Genomic DNA, 24006 nt, shown 5'->3' with positions numbered 1-24006 from the left:
CCTTTTTACTGAATGTAGCTTATAATTTTAATACATTTTTAAAAATGAAACACGTTTTTCATTGTCAGACTTATTGTTCTTAAAACTTTTTTTTGTCATTGCTGATGAACAATTATGTTCCAAATGACAAACATTTTCCCTATTTTAAAAAAGCGATTAGGCTTCTCTGTTACCTTTCACCCTTGGTTAAACTTATGACAATATTTATATTCATTAATATAACACTGGTTACCATTCCTACCATTATGAAATAAATTCTAAACTCAATAAATTTGCCTAAAGTAATGTTCCTAGGGTGTTTTCACACTTCTCAAGTGGACAAGACCGCATTTTTGTCCATTGATTCTACACAGCTGCAGTGACTTAAGAATACCTGGCTTTAAAAAAAAGCAGCAGAATGGCAAAAAGTGAATCCACAGCTGGTTTACATTTTGGTTCACTTTAAAAATTAACTGAATTCAGTACTTTTAAAACTATATGTGAAAACACCCCAACAGATATTTCTCTCAGGGCAGGCCAAGACAGTTCACCTGACTGTGGTGTTGGACCAGACTCTTCTGCACTTTCCACTTCCAGGATGCTGAGTTAACGGCGCCCTCTGCTTCTACAAGGAAAAGGAGAATGACATTTACTATTATTTTATTTCCTTTATTAAATCAGTAAACTATTTTGTCAACTTGAATTAAGTTTAAAAAGGCTTACACGTTTACAAAAGGAAATTTATCAGAGAATTTAAGCCGTCCTGACACCATTTTCTCCGCAGTATGACATTGAATGAATATCCCATAACTAAACTGAATTTCCTGATGAAGAGCAATGAGTGGAAGACCAATCTAACATTGGCTTAGTCTCATTTTAAATTAGTGTTCCACACAAACAGGAAAGCAGTGACCAGTGGTGTTTTCTTCAACTAAAATTGACAAAAAGATTTGTTAACGCCCAGTCTTTTGATGACGAAGACAATAACGTGATGAAAATGCGTTTTGGAACAATGACGATGACCAAATCGTTTTGCATTTTAAATGAGGAAAATAAAAATAAACGTAAACACACCAGCTTGCCTAAACGGGTTGTCCGTTGTCATGAACACATTTCAGGGCAGAAACAATGAATGTTAGCTGTCAGCTAAGAAAAAAGACAGACTAAAAAGCAAAAGGTCACCAATATAGTGACAGATCCATGAGACCAATTTGGCTTAAGGATGGCTCCAATCGGGATTTTTCTAGGCACTAATACAGATTCCATGAAAACGGCACCAGCCTAAAACAATATCAACCTACAAAGCAGTGTGGATTCAGTCTCTTTAAACTGTATAGGACTGGTGCTGGGACTGAAGACACGGACTTAATTACACTGTACGTGTGTACATCATCTTTGGACTGCTTTGGCAGAAAAAATAAGCATGTTTTCCAAAAAAAAAAATAAGCAGGATTCTATTATGATCACAGTTACGTACATTTTTTGTGTGCGCTCCAAGGCATTAAACAACCACCTTTTTCAAACAGGCTGTACAATGAGCATAAGGAAATAGCTGAATTCCAGTAATTTGATGGTTCAATATTCAAATACTCTTTAAATCATTAAAAAATAAATACTAAAAACCTTGGTTGTGTTAAACCAACAAGACCAGGTTAAAACCTAGTATATGGCTGGACCTAACACACGTGATCCAGCCAACCAATGGTTTAACTTCATAACTCGCCCGACCAATGGCGTAACTTCATCACTCAGTCAATCAGTCACAGACATTCACGTTTGTAGGGCTGGCCCCGCTGTTGTGGTTCAGCCAAAAATAAATCTCACATTTTAGCGCCTCCTCTGTTGATTGAAAACTAAAGGTGCTGGGTCGGGTCATTTGACAGACACAGCATCTCCACGTCATCCCTGGTGCACATCTTTTCTCCACTGGGAAAATAGCGAATAAAGTGAATTGTGAATTAAGTGAATAAAACAGAGATTGGCACTGGCCTCTTTGCAAGTAGAATATGGTGTTTATGTCAAATAACCTACAGGCCTGACATCGGCAAAAAATGGTTAACCTGTCAAGTTAGTTTTACCTATTTTTCCACACTAGCGTTTTGGAAGGATACAGTTAGGACAATGATCTTAGGTCCCTCTCTAAAAAGTTCACAAAAGAACTTTTCACACTTAATTAAACTTTAGCGTAAATTAATTCAGTGTATTGATCTGGATCAAAAACTCATTTTAGTCACATTTCATGAAATTATGTGACTTGAAGGAAGGAGAGTTTTCTCTAGCATAACTGGCCTGTACAAAACTAAACTGCAAGGCCTTGCAGCAGAATCCCATCTCCAGGCACTGAACCTCCCAAGGACAAGAAGTTACAAATATTACATGTACATGTGTCTGTGAGTGTTCATGTTTTCTTTCTCTTCATCTCTTATACATTTCTAGAAGTCCAAAATGGTGAGCTTGGCCTCTCTCCTTATCCTCCCCCTGCCATACTGCCAGAGAGGAACTGGTTATGACACCATGCTGCCCAGGATTCTGAAAGCAACTGATAAAGATCAAACAATTATTTATGATTTAAAGTTTGCGACTAAAAGGTCACACTGCTTATTCAGTATTCATGCTATACGACCCAACATAGCCAATCATTTACTTTGTTAGATCTTACTATATGCTTATGCATTAAGCATGCGCCACTCAGACATAGAATTATGTACGTTACGCTTAAAATGCTTTTGGTTGAGACTACCCGTTTTCTTCAATTTGAACTTGTCCATCTTGTTCTGTGCAAGTGCCGAACTCATTCTGCCGAAATAAATCTATTTCTTATATGTATACCTTATCATGCCTATTTATTCAAAGGGGTTTTCTTTGCTCAACAGCCTTAATGCCACTTAAACAAAAGTATTATAAATAGGGATTGAAAAAGGTGGTGCGCACAAGTAGCCTACACATACATGGCAAAAAGATTACAGTTCGCGACAATTTTATTGCATCAATTTTTAGGTCAGGGAGAGTCAGTATAAATGTAACATCATAAATGTAACACGCTCATTAACTTCGTACACTGCCGCCACAGCAGAAATTTCAGGTTTGTACACGTGCAATGTGTACAAAGTGCGTCAAAACAGAGAGCAATTTGACAACCTTTATGGGAAGTATTTCTAAAAAAAAACTTTTTTTGAGCAATGTAAGAAAATATCTGTTCCAGAAGTAATTTTCAGATACAAGGCATTATTTTTATTTACAATAAATCTAATGATTAAATCATACATCATTTTATGTCACCTGCCCTTGAAAAGTTATCATGATTTTCAGAGTCAATTTTAACAGGAATTGTTTGAGAGGTGACCAGAAAACGCGTCTGTCTGTATAAACGCAACAGCTGTTACACTTACGCAAAGTTCCTATAACAAACTACAGGCTTTCTGCTGTTTGAATGCCATCGAAAGAGAAAACGAGAGGGTTGGTACTCAGGGAAGTAATGGAAAGGGCTTAAGATTTGAAAAACATGTAGTGTCCTTTTGGGGAGACCTTAGGCATTTTAAATGGTGTTTAATATTTGTTAAAAGAAATTAATTGTAGCCATCAACATGTTTGACTTAAGTTAGTTCAGTGTTTAATGTTAAATGTGTTCAGTTAATTTGCTTGCTGCACTGACATGGCATCATCTTCTGGATGCTCCAAGAAATCAATGGAAAAGAACCAGTCAGGTGGTCACAGCCATTTATAAGCACACACCAGATTGCTCTGTATAGTTGGTTATTTGCATTGTAAAAAAAACAAAAAACAAAAGAAGCTTTCCTCACCAATTTTGAAGTTACCACAACTCATTTCACAGTACATTATGATGCTGCTTGTGCATTAGTGTTTGTGCAAAGGGATCAGCGAGCTGCGAGGCGGGAGCCGGGGTCAGCGGGCTGCGAGGCGGGAGACGGGGTCAGCGGGCTGCGAGGCGGGAGACGGGGTCAGCGGGCTGCGAGGCGGGAGACGGGGTCAGCGGGCTGCGAGGCGGGAGACGGGGTCAGCGGGCTGCGAGGCGGGAGACGGGGTCAGCGGGCTGCGAGGCGGGAGACGGGGTCAGCGGGCTGCGAGGCGGGAGCCGGGGTCAGCGGGCTGCGAGGCGGGAGACGGGGTCAGCGGGCTGCGAGGCGGGAGACGGGGTCAGCGGGCTGCGAGGCGGGAGACGGGGTCAGCGGGCTGCGAGGCGGGAGACGGGATCAGCGGGCTGCGAGGCGGGAGACGGGATCAGCGGGCTGCGAGGCGGGAGACGGGATCAGCGGGCTGCGAGGCGGGAGACGGGATCAGCGGGCTGCGAGGCGGGAGACGGGATCAGCGGGCTGCAGCGAGACGGATGCAGGGCTGGAGGCAGGATGTCAGCGGGCTGCGAGGCGGGAGACGGGATCAGCGGGCTGCGAGGCGGGAGACGGGATCAGCGGGCTGCGAGGCGGGAGACGGGATCAGCGGGCTGCGAGGCGGGAGACGGGATCAGCGGGCTGCGAGGCGGGATCAGCGGGCTACAAGCTGGGATCAGTGAGCTCGGCTCAAGGTGCAAGCTGGGAGCTCCAAGCATGTAGCTTGCAGTTGAGGATTGTACCTGCTCTCAATTTTTTATTTTTTTTTGGGGGTCAGTGCCACATCAGTACCTGTTGTCATGAACAAGTGTCAATTTTAAGACCTTTTTTTGGGGAGAAATTAATCAAAAAATTCTTTTTTCAGTTGCCCTCACCTGGATTACATAGGTTTTAAGTGGGATTATTTAAAACACAACAGTGAAATTTCACACAAATGGGATAGGAGGTACATCAGGATCCATTCTTTCATAAAAAAGAATCAAACATTTGAGACCTTTTCATTTTAGGGATGAATAACAATATAAAATTTCCTCTTTTTTCAATAAACCTGTATTGGATTGCATACACAGTTTTGAGGGGGACTATCTGAAAATGCTACCGTAACACTTCACCTACATCAGGTCAGTGCTACAGCACTGTTTGTGTAGAAGTGTCAAAGGTATGAGACTCAATAAATTTCAAGGAGAAAATGCAATCAAATATGCCCCTTTATCAATTTGCTTATTACTGGATTTGTATATAGATGTTTTGGGGTTTAATTTGCAAACGGAGCAGTAATATTTCATCCACACAATTTCAGATGTACATTAGTTCCTGTTCTCTCATACACACGTGGTACAATGTCGAGACAATTAAAAAATAAAAAATTGCTTGTGATAATTGAGCATCTGATCTTTTCATATTAGATGGTAAGAGAACGTAACCTCAACTTACAATATAAATAAAAACTGTCACATTACCACCATTGTTCAATTTTCCCTTAAAGCCTTAGCTCACTTTTCGAAACACATTATGGCCTGCCCAAACGCTCAACGAAGACAGTGAAAGCACATAATCGCATCACGGAACCGATTTAAGGTGGACCGACGATTTCGAATCTGGAGCAGCGAATCTGGAACCAACTTCAGCGTCGTTTGTTAGCAATCGTCAGTCACACTCGCATGGCGGGCAAGCGGACGATAGGCCTGACTGCTTGAGTCCGCTCCCAGCGCGCTTTGCTTCCCGTCGAATCACTGTGCATACACGGCTTAACATTAGCCATTTACTGACGTCGTATTCGCTGCCGATAACCATAACTTACCTGAATGTAACCAAATCTTACCGCATTAACCCCCTGAATAACTCTGCAACAGTGGGTTCTACATAACTTACTAACCTTAACTAGTAGTGACGTTTTCTTTGAATATACACAGAAGTGGTGTGTTGGTCTAGCAGCTATTTAATGTTCGTAATCAACCAAGTATCATTAGATAGGAAGCAAAACTGTAATTCTGTGTAGTATCTGCAAATGCTTCGCGAATTCTTAGACATGATGCGCTTGGCTTGCCAAGGTAAACAGTTGGAGGCAGCAATGTAGCGGACTAGCTTGATGTTATGTCTTAACACTAGCAGAGCAACTCGCTAGTTAGCTACCGTTAGCTAGCTAGCCATATACCTAAATGAGCGCGTGGGTTATGTAATGCTCTCGTCTGGTCAGCTTTATCGTTCCAATGCAGGCCATTGGTTCGATGCAATAAAAACACAAGACATTTCCACCAAACATGCCGATATAATCTGAAATCCACTTCCCCACAACATTACACAGAAAAAGAAAGGGTACAAGTCCCCGTGACGTCATGGCGGAGGGTCAGAGAACTTCAAAAGACACTTTACCAGTCAAGATTTTCTCTTCTGATTTTGATGCGCAACCTCTGTCTAGTCTTTAATATATATGTATATTTCACAATTATACTGCAAAGTTTTTTTTAATATTCGCTTAAACTATTTTAAAATTATTTCAAGTTGGGGAGAGTAAGGGGGTTTCAGTGACCCGCCAACACTCACTCAATGCAGCGACGAAGGGTAAAGCCGCCTGAATACTGATAACTGAAGAATTTCGCCAAGTCATTCTTTTAGGCAAGTGTGTCCGAAAGTGCATAACAAGTCGCGGTGAACAAATCCCTTAACTAATAAAGACATTTTCCATAAAGGTTACAGCAATCTGCCATAACCAAATGCGACCATCCATTCGAAGCCCCCCTCTGAAGTCCCCTCCTCCCTCTCCCTCCTCCCTCGCACCCCGGCCGTAGCCGCCATCTTAATTTCCCTCCTACCTGAAATTTCCGAGCCGTTTTCTTTCACTAAAAAGTCGATGACGGAGCCGCCATCCTCCTGAAATCGTACTCAATCCGTGATGGGGCTACTCCAAATCGTCTCTCGGTACCCAGCGAGACGTCCGCGGGACAGTGCGAGCGGGAAAATAACGAAACGGGAGAATGCGGGTTCGGCTCACTGAATATAGCGGCTGTTGGGAGGAGACTTCAGAGGGAGCGAAATGGTGGAGGAAGCCGCAGCTGGCAAAGTGCGGGACATATAAAACCTCGCGAGATGTTTGTTATCTCGCCAATAGGGAAGTAAGAGTTGTACTGGTGATTTGGCCATGATGGTAAATGTAGTCTTTAATATTTAGTTTTTTCTTTGTGCTATTCATAAACAGTAAAACTGAGATGGACGCAGTTTGATCCGCCTCTGTTATTTTCTGCTCAATTTAACATTTGCATTACTTAAATCGCAAATGCATACTCACTCAAGACGTAAAGTTTAATGAGAATTTTAACTGCATTTTAAGTGTCGCGATGTAGGCTACTCAGTACATTTCTTCAATTCCAGAGGTATCTCTATTCGGGAACGATGAAATGAAGAAAGCTCCAAGTGGTGGAATAGCCCCGATAGCACAGACATCTGGCCAACATCGGCCCGACGATCTGAATTGTTTTTAGTATAGATAATGGATGGGATTTTTAATGGAATTGTCATTGTGAACGTTTACCATTTATGGTAGGGTATTTTGTGGTAAAGTGGGACACTTTTTGGCAAATCGTTCTGTAGACTATCAAATTGAGCCAAGACCTATTCAAATGATTTATTTTTCATTTAAATAGGGTCTTATTAGCATTCCTATGGTGAAATAAAAGTATCATTGGTTGTTTAATACATGTTATATCTCTATAAACATCAGCTGACACCCTTCTTTCCTGAAGTGTAATTTTCAGATTGAGTGGGACATTTTCGTAAACAGTGGGACAATATTTTATCATTAAAAACTCCTTATTCCGCATGTGATAAAAACCAATGCTTATTCGTATTATACAAATGTCAAAATGTTTATTCATGTAATTCAATAACAATATATTAAAATTGCATCAAAGCATCAAATCACTATATATATATATATATATATATATATATATAATGTACACACACAAACTATATGACCAAAAGTGTCTGGAAACCCCTTGTTCTGGGGCTATTTTTCATGGTTTGGGCTAGGCCTCTTACTTCCTATAGCATACAATCACATTCTAGACAATTATGTGCTTCCCCAACAGTTTGGGGAAGGCCCTTTCCTGTTTCAATATGACAATGCCCCTGGGTACACAGCGAGGTCCAAATAGAAATGGTTTTTTCAAGAACGATGAGGAAAAACTTGACTGGCCTGCACAGAGCCCTGACCTCAACCTCATTCAACATCTTTGGGATCAATTGAAAACCCAACTGTGAGCCAGGCCTAATCGCCCAATCAGTGCCCAACCTCAAGAATGCTCTTCTGGCAGAATGGAAGCAAATTCCTGCAGCAATGACAACATCTAGTCAAAAGCATTCCCAGTGGAGGTTGTTATAGTAGCAAAGGGTGGACCAACTCCATATTAAAGCCCATAATTTTGGATGAGATGTTAGATGGCAGGGGCCTCATTCATAAAACGGACTTATGATCAATTTTGATCTTAAGTATGACTTACGCAGAAAACCACATATAAGTAGTTATTTATAAAACCTTACTTTGACGTGGAAATGATCTTCTCTACGCAAAGTCTAGACTTGACGTAAGCAATTTTCCTGCTGGTTATGTAGGGGTATTGCAGTTTGGGACACATATGCATCCAAGGCTGTGGTGAACCTTGCATTAGCTTTTTGCTGCCCCACCTTGTTCACTGCAACGGCGACACACTCCCAAGCTACCTGTTTGGCTTTGTTTGTCAACCCACTATTTAGTACACCGAATAATACATGTTGCCTGTCTTCAATCTCCTCTATCATCGCCGTGATCTCGTCTTCCAAAAAGTTTTCTTTTCTCTTTTGATTCATGGTTATTCCTGACTAAACCCTCATTTGTGCTAGCATTATATAGGGGGAAATTTCTGATTGTAAGGCACGTTCAGGTGCCGTCAATTTTAAGTTAATTTGAGATTTATAGATCACAGGTGCGTAAGTTACAAATGGGCTTCTTAGAACCTGCATAAGCAAGGTTTTTTATGCTCAGTATCTTTTATGAATCGAACGTAAGCACACTGTCGGAAATTATCTTAAGACTAAGTTCAAGTATAAATCTAAGAACATTTTTATAAATGAGGCCCCAGGTGTCCAGACACTTTGGAGATGTAGTGTTTTTATATAATAGCTCCTCTCATTCTTTCCTCCCTTCAACAAATTGTATCCTTCCCTCTCTACCTCCATGTCACTTTCTTTTCTTTATTTTGTTCATTTCCCCTGTCACTTCCCTCTTCTCTCTTTCCTTTTCCTTGCTATGTGTGTGCCATCTTTATTGTTATTCATTTTATTCATTTAAGATATGCTATGTGTAATCACATACAAAACACATTTTGTAATCATTTTAACCTTCTTAAATAATTTTATTTATTTATTTATTTATTTATTTATTTATTTATTTATTTATTTATTTATTTATTTTATCTTATCTTTTATGAACTTTTATGTATCACCTGATTTTTAAGTTCTTTATTTTCATTTTTGTGTTCAGCACATTGTATTGTAAATTTGTATGAAATGTGCTCTATAAATAAAAGCTAATTGATTGATTGATTGATTGATATGAGCTACTGCTACAACTTGGCCTGTACTTATGTACACATTTATGTATTTATTCACCTTAATAACACATTCATAGTATTTTTTTTAATTTTTTGATCATCTTTATTCATAAAATGTTTGCTTTTTGCTGTTATTGTATTTACAATTCGTGTCCCACTTTACCTGAAACCCACTGTCCGCCACTTTAACTGTCAGGTTAAGTGGGACAGAACTGTAAATTTGATCGTCTTAGAATCAAGAATCTGCACTAATCCTTATATTTTAATACTTTACCAATCATAATTAATTTTAACAATACAAGTTTGATTGTTGCATAAGAATTGGCAGATTGTCATCCTTAACATTCTAAAGCAATATTTCATTTGTAAGCATGCTTACCCAGAGCTTTCATGTGCCAGGCCATTTGAAAAGTAAAAACACACCCATTACAATGATGTCACACCAATCAAAACCTTTATTTACTGTCAAGTAGAGTTTCAGCAATAATGCAATAACAAATATTGTGATTGGCTTGCAAAATTGACACTGTAAATTAGCCACAAGCTTAATTGTCCCAGTCAACACTGATGTGTGCAGGATCTGATCCAGTTCAGTAGACAACCACAAGGACATTTTGAAGCACAACTGAAACTGTGCAAAAGTCTTTCTGTCTCACCAAGAGCAGCTCAGGTAAGCAACTATACCAATTTATTTAATTAAGTTTATTCTAAATGTTAGCTAAATAAATGTATAATGTCTCATTTTAATTTTGTTGTCACATTAACCGATCGTTTTCTGGCTAGCCAAAAAAAGATAACAGCTGTTGGCAACGGGCTAGGTAGAGCTATATGAAGGACTAAATGTGCCAAAATGAAATAAATAATGAAATAAATAAATGTGTAATTATATTAATAAATATATAAATAAATATATTGGTAAATAATAAAATAAATACTTAATTTTATCTTGAAATAATTACATAATTCTCACCTCATGGCTGTTCTATTATATTTTATTTCATAATAACATATGAATATCCGAATGGCTTTTTTCATTTTAAAACGACACTTTTCTGAATGACTTACTTCCGAATACCGTTTTTATTTCCTAATGCCCTTTTTCATGACACTTTTCAAAATTGTAAGACTTCCTGTCAATCAAAACCAGTGAGGCTGGACCTGCCCACTGATTGTGTAATCTTTTGCAATCGATTACTTGGTCTTGTTCTAATCTACACCTGGTGGAATGGGTAGAATCTGTTAGTTAGTTACCTGTGCGCTTTTGAATGCTATAACGTTGTAATATTCAGATAGGAGGGGCAAGATAATGCATCTTCTGACTGTATGATGCAAATGTTTTGTGTACACGACAATAAAACAATAGGTTGTCGATCGAAGTAGTTCTTAACTCGCTAACGTAATCTGAACAATGAGTAAAAAGTTAAAGAAACGTTTGAGTGCTGGAGCAAAACAATGGCCCTGGTATGTGTTAAGTAGCTACTTAAAACTAGCTTTCTAGCTTTGTTAGAGACAGTAGGCTAATAAGGGAGACAGCCCAGCTGGCCGTAAACTGTGAGTGAGGTAGCTAGCAGCATTAGCCCTGATAGCTGGCTAGCTACCAAGCTGTAGGTTCTTAATCACCGATGTTCCTGGCGTTATAACGTGCTAATTATAATAGTTATGAAAAAACAATCAAGCAAACGTTTGAGTGTTGGATCTGAATAAAGGAATTTTAATTTGCAAGTGACTAGTTAAAACTAGCTTCTGTCTGTTCTGGGAGATAGCCATGAGGACACTTAACCAACCATGCTAGGTCGGAACTGCGAGTAGGACAGCTAGCCGCATTAGCCCCACTAGCTACCAAGCAAGCAAGCAAGCAATGTTCTTAATATCAGGAATGTTAGATTTGTTTAGAATGATGTTGCATCATCATGATGAAGCTTAACCTGTGCATTTCGTGTTTTTGCAACTTGCTTTCATTCCAATAAAGCAATTTTCAGTCATTCAATAAATTTGTAGATGCATTGTTTATTGATTTGCACTCTAGGTTGGGAATGGATGTCCGTGGAGCAACCAGAGACTGTAAAAAATATGGACAAAGCTACTGTGACGTCACCCATTGACTCTCCGTGGGTCTCTAAAACACGTTTTGAAGCTCAATGGCGGGCGCGGCCATGTTGTCGATTTGGAGCCAAAACCATAGAGTTAAGCGGTTCTGTGATTTTTACGATGTGATTGACAGTCCGGTGCGGAAAAGCCCATCAATCTGAGCGAACGATTGCAGAACGAACTTGAGGCAAGCTGACTGTCTGCCGTTCTGTTTTAAAATATATTATCAAATGTTTACGGAGTTTAATTTCCATCCGTGACTGTACTGTGTCATGTAATCACGTGTATGACATTAATAATACAATCATGTTCAGTTATCTTCAATTTATGTTTCTCAGCAAAACGAATATGCTTAGCTAGCATATCATTGCAGCTTGCCAGTGAGCTAGGTAGACTATCCGTGGTTAGCTCACGCATGAGCAATATGAACCACAGGGGAAGAACATCGACTACACTGATGGTCATTCAATCAGAGATGTGTAGGCTACTGGTGATTTGACTAGGCTAATTTTCAACTGTCTGGTAGACCTGCTGTTAACCGAGTAAGTTATCGTTGTAGGTTTTCGCCGCAGTCAGTTAATGAGCCAGTAACTGCTACTACTCCATCGCCGTTTGTGGTGTTCACTTGCTGGGTGACGCTAGCTGACCGATCGTTCGCAAGTCACTTTTTACCAAATAAAAATGAACACTGTCAGCGGTGATTAATAAATCTACCAAGTATTTTAATAACTGATCTGCATGCGTGTAAATATGACAACGCACTTTGTACAGCAAGTTTTCCACCTGGTGCATGAAGACAAAAATAATGTAAATTGAATTTCTAATTATTATTAGGCAATTTTTTCTTCTTCTTGTAGATCATCAAAACCAATGGAGAAAAGCCAATATAGGCTATGCAAGGAGCCCCCAGGACCGATTCTGAGAACCACTGTCTTAAATGCTCTTGTCGGTCTCTTAAATGATAAAAACATGTTCCTTTCTAAATGCCAGTCTTACAAAGATGGTTAATTTTGTTAAATTCTGTGTGTGTGATTTCATTGTGTGTTGTATGTTATTTAGCAAATAAACCTTAAGACTCTTAATTCGCTTTGTGAAACTGAAAATTTTGCAGTGTTTATCCCAAAATCGGGATTATATTAGCTTTGTCACATGCGTGAAGCATGGCCCAGGTAGACATTTACGGAATGTACACGACTGACAAGCCGTCAAACATGTTTGACAAATTGAATATTTGCCGGTTAGGGTTAGCTAGCTAGTCAAATGGCTTGGTAGCCGAAGTTGCGAACTGTTTTAGCATAGGCTACTGGACTACCAAATATAGCAAGCTGATTACGCTTTCTGCCAACTAATTATTTGGTTAAGTAGGCTAAAGGAAATAGTAAAAATGACTCGGCTACCGAAAATCTTCAGAGGAGGATTATTTTATGGTCGTCTAGTGCAGGTGTAAATAGCACACGCTATAATGAAATCACTACGAAATTGGATGCCTGCATTTTCTGGCTTCACACAGGTAGACCGCGGTCGGAGCCGCAATGTCAAGGCCAAGAGGCGCCACCGCCCGAATCATGAAATCGACCCATGGACAGTCATAAGACGAATAAAATACACATATTGTGACTATTTGTCCTCATGAGAAAAAATTATTGACTTTGTATTTTGACCGCATTTGTACCGTAGACTTGCATGGAAACCGGATATGAAAACACCTATACTGGAGCCAACCGTAGTGGCGCTAGTGAGCAACCAGGAACAACAAGACCAGGAAATGAGCTTCAAAAACGATGTCTGGTTTTGGCCGCTTGGGGAGAAACTAGAGCCGCGTTTCCACCAAAATTACCCTGAACTTTTAGTCCCAGGAACTACTTTTCAAGGAACTAAAAGGTTCCTTCAGCCCATGGTTGTCTGCGTTTCCACCGCGGTCTAATGTCCCGCGAAGATTAGGCAAATTAGCCCACTGACGTATGAAAAAACGAAGTAGCCTACATTATTTTCTAATAACCGGGACAGCCCAGAGGGGTTTATTCCACTTATATACAACGGGTTATCAACAATGATTATATATGGTTACTTTTGTATTTTTTTTATTTTTTTATCGATTTAATCACCTGGAATTGAAATATTCTTCTGCAGCCGTTTGGGCTTATTTTACCGTTGTCAAGCAAAACTGTCGTTGGTAGTTGAACTTGGACCGTTGTTATGCAACAAATAGGATATAATAGGCCAATAGTCAGATTGTAACTGTTTTATATATCCTCTCAAACACATTCATTATGTTTTTATGCGAACATTCGATTTCATGTCTTGACATCCGAAGCGACCGAATGCATTCATATTTATATGTATAACTGGCAACAACAGCAGAAAACATGCACACGTTGTAAACAATTTGCTGTTTGATTACTTTCTCATCGTCAATTCCATATCGCAAATCGCAAAATGACAAGAATAGAACGAAAACTCGGACTTGCGCGACAATTTAAATTAGTAGTGGTACAGCCACCGTTTGCTTTCCTTCGAAGTTACTGCTAGCCGAGCAGTGAAGTGTGCCCTCCAGATGCGAACCATGCACCATAAATTAGTCCATAGTCTTCCTGGTCTTTTTGTGGAATTGAAGAATGGCAGAGTAAAATTACGGCAGTCTGAAAAAGCTAAAGGAACGATTACTAGAATTAAGCTTTTATTTTACCCTGACGAAAAGTGCGGAAGGTGATTTCCAGTTTGCTTTTACTGTATCACCAATGTGAATTACGCAGAACTACCGCATACCTCACATAACTGTATCAAACGTTTTGAGTCTATTACAACGGGCTAACAAAGAAAATCCGGAAGAAAATATTCAGCAACCGAATTAATCCGTTTGAATGTTTTGGTACGTAATATGCTGTCCCAGCACGAATGCTTTTTATAAAAAAAAAATTATAAAACGAATAATAAAGCAAGAAAAGAACAGAAGAGTGCACGTTATAATTCCAAGACGTTGGCAGGCTATAACCAAAACTAGGCTACTGCGCCGCATAACATACAAGTTTGATTTGAAGTTATTATGAAAATAAATTGGTTTGCGGCTGCATATTTTTAAACATGGCGACTGAAAACAAACACAAAAAAATGCTGCGAGTACTCAGCCAATCAGAAATGTTCAGCGCTGCAAGCTCCACCCAAAAGGTTCCTGTACTTTCGGAAAGTACTACCCCCCGAGCAGGAACTTTTTGGGGGGTAAAATAAAGCCCCCGGAACTAAATTTAGACCCTAGTTCCTGCGGTGGAAACGCACTGAGTTCCTCAAAAGGTTCCTAGTTCCGGGGTAAAGTTCCTGCGGTGGAAACGCGGCTTAGTACGTCAATAGCTACAGCAGGGCTTACCGAACTAGCTATAATTTTAATATGCAGAACAATATTTGCAGTGCTGCTGCTTTTGCCTGAATGTGTGAGCGACCAATGACTGTGAGTGATCACTCCCTGCTCATGTTGACTGACAGGTCGTACCATTTTGAAAAGTCTCATTATGAAATGAAAATGGGAGTTCGGAAGTAAAAACGCCATTCAGAAATAAGTCATTTGGAAAAATGTCATTATGAACTTTAAAAAGCCATTCGGACATACAAAATGTTATTGAAACAAAATATAATCGCGTTATTGTGAAAAGGACAATCATGAAGTGACAATTATTTAATTATTTTGAAATAAAATGAAATATTTATTTAATTATTGACCAATTTAATTATTTATTTATATATTTATTAATATAATTCCATATTTATTAATTTCATTATTTATTTCGGCACGTTTAGTCCTCCATACGAGTGCAGCAGACTTCATTTAGAGCAGTTGTCTTTTTTATTAAATGATATATCGTAATGTTTACATCAAAAAGGCTGCCTTTTTAATAAGTATAATATACTAATATTAATAAGTATATATATATATTTTCTAAGTGTCTTCAAAATCACTGTCCACCCTGTTATACTGCAGTTATTACCATTTTACAAGGGGACCTTTTTTCCAGAATGACACCACAAACAAGTTGTGTAACTCCACTGGTGGGAAAAACAACTGTGGTGAACTAGGAGGGTATCTAGCCTTCATACTATCAAATTTTCATGGTATTTTGTGGTTAAAGTCATGGGGGAAAGCTGTCATGGGGGAAATATGTCAACACTATTATGAAAATACAGGAGAGAATTGACACAATTTCATAGTTTCAAAATATATGTATTAAACAATATAAATTCCTCTTCAAGTGTCAGCCTTTATGCTAACTTGACCACCACAATCCCTTGGATCACAATGACTAATTTTAGCTTTGTTCACAGTATTAATGTATTATCCAATTAGAGTATGTATAGCATATATTACTGTACATGGTATATTTATTATATTAGAAATATATATTGACTCAGTTTTTTTTAGGAATGGCACCACCTCTTAGTGCCGCTGAAAGACAGCGGCAGTATAGAGAAAGGCGTGATGCAAGTAATTGAAAGAAGAAGGCAGTATCTTGAGAAAAAGAGAGAGAGAAATGGAAGAGAGACCAGAAAGAAGAAGCTAATTAATGAACAGAGTAAGAGTGTGCAAAAAGGAAGAAGTGGAGAGAGTCAAAAAGCAAATCTAGAGCCAGGGCTAAGGCTAGTGACTTGGTAGTCCAGTCCCAAACACCCACTCCATCTCCTGAAAGTCAGCCTGTGGCAGGGCCTTCCAGGTTAGAATATGTATAAGATAAGATTGTAATTGTAAGTTGTACCATGTTATATGATCCCTAGTGTACTCTATGCAAAATTCTTTAAACTTTTTATTAGCTGCCAAATATTGTTTTACACACAAATGCCTAAATTCTATCTGTAACAACATTTAAACAAAAAAAATGTTGTTTAAATGTTGTTACATTTAAAAAACATTTTTTTTATCAATTAGCACCTCCCAATCCCACTTGAATTTGGAATGCCCAATTCTGGAACTATGCATATGTGCTCATATACGGCCCCTGTTGCCAGCTCAGCAGAGTGAAGGTAATTTGCGGTTCTCCTTCGAAGCACATCTGCCTGCTAGCTGCTTCTTTTCACATCACAGTTGCAAGCCGAACACACACAGAGGAGGGGCAGAGGAGACCCATTCATACGCATGTGCAGAGAGCTAGCCATGGGCACCTGGATGTTAAACAGTTTATTAATCGTCATTTTATTGATCAAACCAGCACTGGTTTATATTATTTTACACTATTATAGCTGTTCACCCTGTTATACTTTAGTCCACACTGTTATGTCTGTCTACCCTGTTATCTTGGTGATAAAGAGTAAGATAGGGCCAACATGTCATAACTATAAACTTTGATGAACATAGAAATAATCTGTATTTCATTGCCGTCCTGCATAAACGAAAACATCCATCCATCATCTGTATCTGCTTATTCCAGGTCAGGGTCACAGGGGATGCTGGAAGCTGTCCCAGCGTGCATTGGGCGAGGGGCAGGAATACACCTTAGACAGGTCGCCAATCTATTGCAGGGCACACACACCATTCACTCAAACAGTCCTACCTATGGGCAATTTAGATTCTCCAGTTAGCCTACCTGTATGTCTTTGGGCTGAGGGAGGAAACCCATGCGGACACAGGGGGAACATGCAAACTCCACGCATAAAATTTCAAAGCTGTGGAGCAGAATACAATGGTATAATAGTCTGACCTTCATGAGGAGACTTATGTTGGCCACTTTATGAGTAGTAGTAGGTACCATTTTTCTCCGTCATATTTGTTCTGGTGGGTGTAGGGCAAAGAGAGAGAGAGAGTATAGGAAGATGGTGATAAGGCAGAAGGACCAGGTGTCATGGAGGTGAGAAAGAAAGGAGCAAATACTGAAAATGAAGACAATGCAATTACAATAATTGTTTCGGCCAACTTGCATGCATTAACAGTAGGCACTAGTTTTCTGACTTGCTGTCATGTTTGCAGGACAAAGAGAGGGAGAGAGAGTGTACAGGAGGATGTTGATGGGGCAGAAACAGCAAGAAGCAGCAACTGGAATCTATATTTAGACAGTAATGTCAGCCAGGTTCAGCCAGCTTCCTACAAAGTCTGTTTTCCTTGACTTACATGGTCAGACAATCGGAATTGGGTATGGCATCAAAGAACTGAGTCTAATTATAAAAGGGGACACAACAAAGGCAATCTGATATTCCTTTTGTTATCTGTTATTAGGTAATGATGTTTTTTTAAATCATTTTTCTTTAAATACAGGAGATATATATTTAAACTATTCACTGAACCATGAACTCAATATGTAGATTTCATGTTACAACATTTAAATTTCCTAGGTTAATGAGATTGAGATGTAATTTTATTTCCGGGTATATGAATATCTTTAGCCTAGGTGTATGTAAACCTTTGGCCTCAATTGTCCCAGAAGAATGTTGTTAATTCTCAAATAGGTCACTTTTTTATCTTCAGTATCAATTGTAAGAAATCACTTGGGATATGTAATTTTGAATTCTTGTTTTTTAAATGATTTAAATTGTGTTGAAATTGTTATTGATTTTGTGATTAATTTATTTGTGCTTGTTGTGGTGCAATGCATCAATTAAACATGAAATATTTCAACCAAAGCTTCTTGATTAATATAACTTAAGGCCAATACCTGTCTTCATTATTACACACTGGTCAAATATTTTCATCTTTGGGATTGTATAGCCGTGATCACTAATGTAAAAACAAAGAATGGATAAGATGCACAACCAAAGAGGAATATGACTTTTATTCATTATGTCATGTTCAGATAGTCCCGTGATTATCATTGTTAGGTACTAGTGCTTATAAGTTTTTATTATAGATTGTGCTTTAGTCTACAAGCTATTAGTAGTGTTTCTAATTCTAGAATTTAATGCGTTTAAAATTTTTTTGGAGTTGTATGTTTTTTGTCATACAGTAGGTTTAGCTTAAACCTCACCCAAACTGAAATCATCTTGCTTAAATGTAGCCTAAATCATTTTTAATGAGAGTCATTTGGGAGGAGGAGCTGGGGAGAAATGAAAATGCTGATGTCACAATGAACGGAATGCAACATGCCACAGAATGTCATTGGCCTTAGCTTGGCGGAACAACACTCTCGACAGCAGGCCGGCATCTTAACGATGCCATTCTGATGTGAATACAATGTTGTGCAGATGGATATACTACATGTTGGGCCGACAATGAGTCTGGTATCTGGGTGTTAGTTGTTCAATGTGATCCACAGGTCGGTTGAAACAACATTTTTCCTGAAGTTGAATCCATGGCGGATTTTGGTTGAAAATGAAAGTTTTTTTGAAGACTGCATTACATTTTGACATTGAAACAACTTCTGGATTCAGACATCGATATGACATCTTTATTATGTGATGATGGTGCATTCAGTCGGTCCTCATGACCACTTGGAAGTATAATTCAGTTCTCCAGGAAGACAAGGTTGAGAAGCTTTAATATATGATATCATGGAGAGAAGAGCATCAGTAATTCTCTGAAGAAGTGCAGTTTGTAGTGATCTTTATATATTTTCTTCTGCGTCATATAGTGTGATAAACAATTTCACCCATACCCAGAGTAAGGCTGATAAAAGTAGCATAGACAGGACATAACTGCTGAGAACAGTTGTTCAAGAAAATTCAGCTACATTTGTTAGTACTCCCAGAACATTTTTGCAATAACAGAAATGTCCACCTGATGGATTTTATTTTACAAAAGGTCCATGGTAATTTTCTACTTCTTACTCATCTGAGTGATTCTAAGTGAGATACAGCTATATCTGATTGGCACATGGTTAATAAATAAGCAAATAGTAAGATCTAACAAAGTAAATGATCGGTTATGTCTAAACATATGGACCCAGACATTTATAAGATCCAGTTTAGGAATGAGACTTCTCACATTCATGTGCAAAAGACCAATACCATTTCTTAACTTAAAATCAGCAGGTGTGGTAAAACCAAGATCGGTGGCAGGTCCAGGGTTAGGCTTAATATTCCCAGAAATTAAAAGTAAAAGAACAATTAGAAGCCTTGATCGTGAAACCCTAGCACCAGGCATATCATTATTGGAGTCATCAGGGCTGGGAATGGACTCGGGCCGTACAACAAAAGATTGTAAAATCACTAAATTTTGGAGGTACAACAGAAAGAGGCAGTCATGCATACAATGTTCAAGACTCATAATTCTTTTAGCCTCCGAAAAGCGAGGGACAGTGTTAGATGCTGATAAGAAATTATTTTAGAGTTTACACATGTTTCATTTACATTTAGATTATTAGCATCATATCCTAGCCAGCAAGAGCCACCAGAAAGGAGGTGAACCAGAAGGAGGCCAAGTCCAATGACCAAACTACATTGCAGCGCCATGATTGAGCACATTCAAGTTATATGAACACTTAAGGCCTGTCTGACAGCTGTGTGGAGTTTTTCTATTGTTCGCGGGATTCCTGATGGTAGAGATTAGTTTTCGAATGTCATGAAGGGTTCCAGTGCAGCATGGAGTGAGCGCGGATGGTGACCGATTGCAATGCAGCGCCACGGAGAACTTCCATCTAAGTTAGAAAAACTCTTCAGTTTTCACTCCTAAAACAACCATGTACTCGCCGTACTGCTTGACACAGGTAAAAATGTCGCAATTGTTTTATTGTCACGGCTTGTGTTTGTTGCCGCGCGTCTGTACCGTTTGCAGGTTCCCTCCTTGTTTGTATTTTAATAATGTTGCGTTTTGAAGGTTCTCCTAGAATTTCATAGATTACTTGTTTAACATCTGGATTTGTGTCTAGGTGAAATTCAACAGTTATATAAGTGACGTAGGAACACCAGTCTAGTGAGATGGCTATCATTATCACTTCCCCTGCCACTGTGGAGCTGCGGAACACTAACCCAGAAAACAATCAGAAAAGTTGAATTCCTCTGCATATTTCTTAGTTATTTGGGGAAAATGATTCAGTCGATAACTCTGTTTATCTCTTTGATTATTTTTGTGCAATTCACTTCTGTCATACAGTGGAGGCCAGCCAGCCCAGACTACAAAGTATGACAATCCCCCATGTCAGTAGCAGAACTGGGTGAATTTGAACAGACTTGCTTAGAACTGCAGACATATTTTAATTGGAAGAAAAACACAGTCGGAAGGTTGAAGACAAGTCGGCCAGAAGCATTCTCAATAATCTGTAGTGGCTGTATGGCACAAGCTGGCAGGCTTGCAAGGAGGGAGTTGCAGTAATCAAGATGGGAGGTCACCATAGTCGGGACAAGTAGCTGGGTAGAATGCGTGGTCAGGTAGTTGATGTTGAACAGGAGGAATCTGCAGGACGACTTAATGTGCTCCTTCAGGTCCAGCTGGTCATCCAGGACCACCCCCAGGCTCTTTGCAGAGTGACATATGTTTGAATAGTCTGCATCCAGTGCTTTGGGTTTATGAGAAGCCCATCATGACTAAAATGCATGAATAAAATAGTTCAGTCAAGAAAATAGTGTTCACAAATAAGATATTTTCTTCTTTTACATTGCAGAAGAAATTATACTATTGTACTTATTTTGCAAAACTGTATTTGACTAACAAGCATATGGTACATTGATGGGACAAACATATATTTGAATAAGTTTGTAAGATTCAATAATTATTTAATAGGCCTAAATATTTAAAATTTATATATCTATGTATGTATCCCCCCTTCTGTTGTGTGCATAATTGAATGGTATAAATGTGTGTTTGTAAATGTGAATATTATATGTTACTGGGAAATTGTGCTGCCAGGAAAATGTTGTCATGGGGATAATGAAGTATTGTATGTATGTATGTACAGTTGAGGCCAAAAGTTTACATACACCTAGGCTAAAGACATTCAAACTCAATTTTTCACAACTCCACACATTTCATGTTACCATACATTTCCTGTGTTAAGTCAATTATGGTATCTACTTTATTTCCATAAGAGGTCATTTCAAAATAATAGCTAAGAGACATATTTATTTCAGCTTTTATGAACTATATCAGATTTTCGGTGGGTCAAAAGTTAACATACACTTTGTTAGTATTTGATGACATTTCCTTTTAATTGATTAACTTGAATCAAACACTTGGGGTACCCTTACACAAGCTTCTCACAATACTTTCCTGGAATTTTTGCCCATTCCTCCTGACAGAACTTGTGTAACTCATTCAGGTTTGTGGGCCTCCTTGCTTGGACACGCTTTTTCTGTTCAGTCCACAAATTTTCTATGGGATTCAGGTCAGGGCTTTGTGATGGCCACTCCAATACTTCCACTTTGTTGTCTTTAAGCAATTTTGTTACAACTTTGAAGGTATGCTTAGGATGCATTTGTTGTTGTCTTGGGGTACAGTTGGGTATAGTGGAAGGCATTTGATCCCCCAAGCACCAAGAAGGTAAAACATTTCTTGGTTTAGTGGGATGGTACAGTAATTGTATTCCTAACCTTTCTGCCAGGTCAGCGGTTTGGTAAATGGTAAATGGACTGCATTTATATAGCGCTTTTATCCAAAGCGCTTTACAATTGATGCCTCTCATTCGCCAGAGCAGTTAGGGGTTAGGTGTCTTGCTCAAGGACACTTCGACATGCCCAGGGTGGGGTTTGAACCGGCAACCCTCCGACTGCCAGACAATCGGTCTTACCTCCTGAGCTATGTCGCCCCTACAGGTTTCAACAGGCCTCACTAAGAAAATGGCAGGGTGTGGACAGCAGGGTGTGAGCAGGCTCTCAATGACTTGAAAGAGGCGTTGTGTGCAGATAGAGCTGCGGAGCCCAGACTTCCAGAAACCCTTCATGCTCCAGACGCTTCGGGTGTGGGTCTGGGGGTTGTATTGCTGCAGGAGAAACTTCTCAAGCCAGTGATCTTGCTGAGTCGCAAGCTGCTCCCTAAATGAAACAAGGTACTCTACTATCGAGCAGGAGTGTCTTGCGATAAAGTGGCTGTTGGACTCTCTCTAAGGTACTACCTGCTTGGGATGTTCATGTAGGAGACTGATCATTGGGCCCTGCAATGCCTTCAACGGATGTGAGACACCAATGCACACATCACTAGATGCAACCCTTTAACCATTCATTACTGGCCAGGGGCAGCAAACCAACCACTGGAATTCCTGTCATGCATTCCAGGGGATGTGATCTGATCTTGGAAGCCGAGGTTTCTTCATAAGACAGAATAAGCTAGATGTGAACTGCCTCCTTTGTCAGCAGAAGGGAGAGGAAGTGCAATGGAGCTAATTGTCAGTTACGGGACTTTTTTAAAACCGTTAATGGATATTTTCCTGTCTGTACACATCCACATGAACTTTTAAATCTCTATTTGAAATAGTTATTCTGTTCGGGTGCTGGGAAGCTGTATGCAGCAGAAGTGCAGCACATATCTGTAACAAATTAAATAATGGTGTTTAGTGCTGTTAATAAGCCTACTTTCGGGCCATCTGGGTAGTGTACAGGTATAAGCACTCGCCTACCACCGCAGAGAGGGTATGAGTCCTGAACGTTGCATTAACGACTCCTACTGGTTGGTCGGGGCGCCTGTTCAGCAGGGAGGGGATCTGGGGGAGATAGCATGAACCTCTGCGTGCATTACGCTCTCCCAGTGAAACTCCTCGCTGTCAGGTGAAAAGAAGGGGCTGGCGACTCCACATGTATCGGAGGCTGGCATGTGGTAGTCTACACCCTCCCCAGACCGACAGAGGATAGCGCATCGACCAGGACTGTGATACACACAGGGAACTGGTATAACAACTAAATTCGGGAGAAAATGGCAAAAAAAATAAAAATAAAATAAGTCTACTTTCATTGTCATTAGTGTGGCCAGCTACTGTCAGTGTAAAGTACAAGCTGTTCAGCTAAACGGTGTGTACTTAGGGTATTTTATTGTGCAAATATGTGCCAATTCATGTGTGCTTACTGTATTGTTTTTTTAATTGCTTCCAGGTTCCATAGAAGTAAGGCAAAGGAGGGATTCATTTATTGGACGATGGCGTGTTACTGCACAGGGGATGCTGATTTTTTATTACTGGTGTTTTAGATCAAGGGTGATTATATTGTGCTTACCAGCTGTAAGTGCTATAATTGAAATTTGTAATGTAAAGTGCATTGCGTTGCAAGTGTTGAATCTAATGTGCTATACAAATAAAGTTTTTAATTATCTATGAAGGATCACAATACCACAGTGACAAGGTGGTATCTGGCCCGGCAACCATATTTTCAGGATCTACAAAAAGGTAGAAAAAAAACTTGTTAGCTGATTACCTATCCCGGTTTTCCACCATAGCTACTCCAAGAGGGGTGGAAGGTAATGTGACAGATTCATCTGCCATAGACAGCACGATGAACTGCAGGAACTAGCAATCATGGTCTTGGTGTTTCCATCATGGCAGTACTCTTATTTAGACTTAGGGGAATTCACTAAATGTATATGGACACCCCTTCTAATTGGTTGGATTGGCCATTTCAGCCACACCCACTGCTAGCAGGTGCATAAAATCAAGCATACAGCCAGGCAATCGCCATAGACA

At 39.5% G+C, this 24006-nt stretch overlaps 1 protein-coding gene across 2 annotated transcripts in view; it reads right to left on the bottom strand.

Moving 5' to 3' along the window:
* srcap (Snf2-related CREBBP activator protein) overlaps positions 1-6881 on the bottom strand; it is a 111709-nt gene extending 104828 nt beyond the window's left edge. Inside the window, exons 1-2 of one of the 2 annotated variants that reach the window (XM_064321466.1) lie at positions 6638-6881; positions 531-604 (exon numbers count right to left, since the gene is read on the bottom strand). The gene's annotated coding sequence lies outside the window, so the exon portion shown is untranslated. The remainder of the gene's footprint in view (positions 1-530; positions 605-6637) is intronic. The other variant, XM_064321467.1, reaches the window with a different exon arrangement.
* Between the last annotated feature and the right edge of the window lie 17125 nt (positions 6882-24006).

This window comes from Anguilla rostrata, chromosome 2 (genome assembly GCF_018555375.3).
Source record: "Anguilla rostrata isolate EN2019 chromosome 2, ASM1855537v3, whole genome shotgun sequence".
Lineage (NCBI taxonomy): Eukaryota > Metazoa > Chordata > Actinopteri > Anguilliformes > Anguillidae > Anguilla > Anguilla rostrata.
Note: the sequence above shows the minus strand (reverse complement) of the source record. Positions and strands in the feature narration are given on the sequence as shown.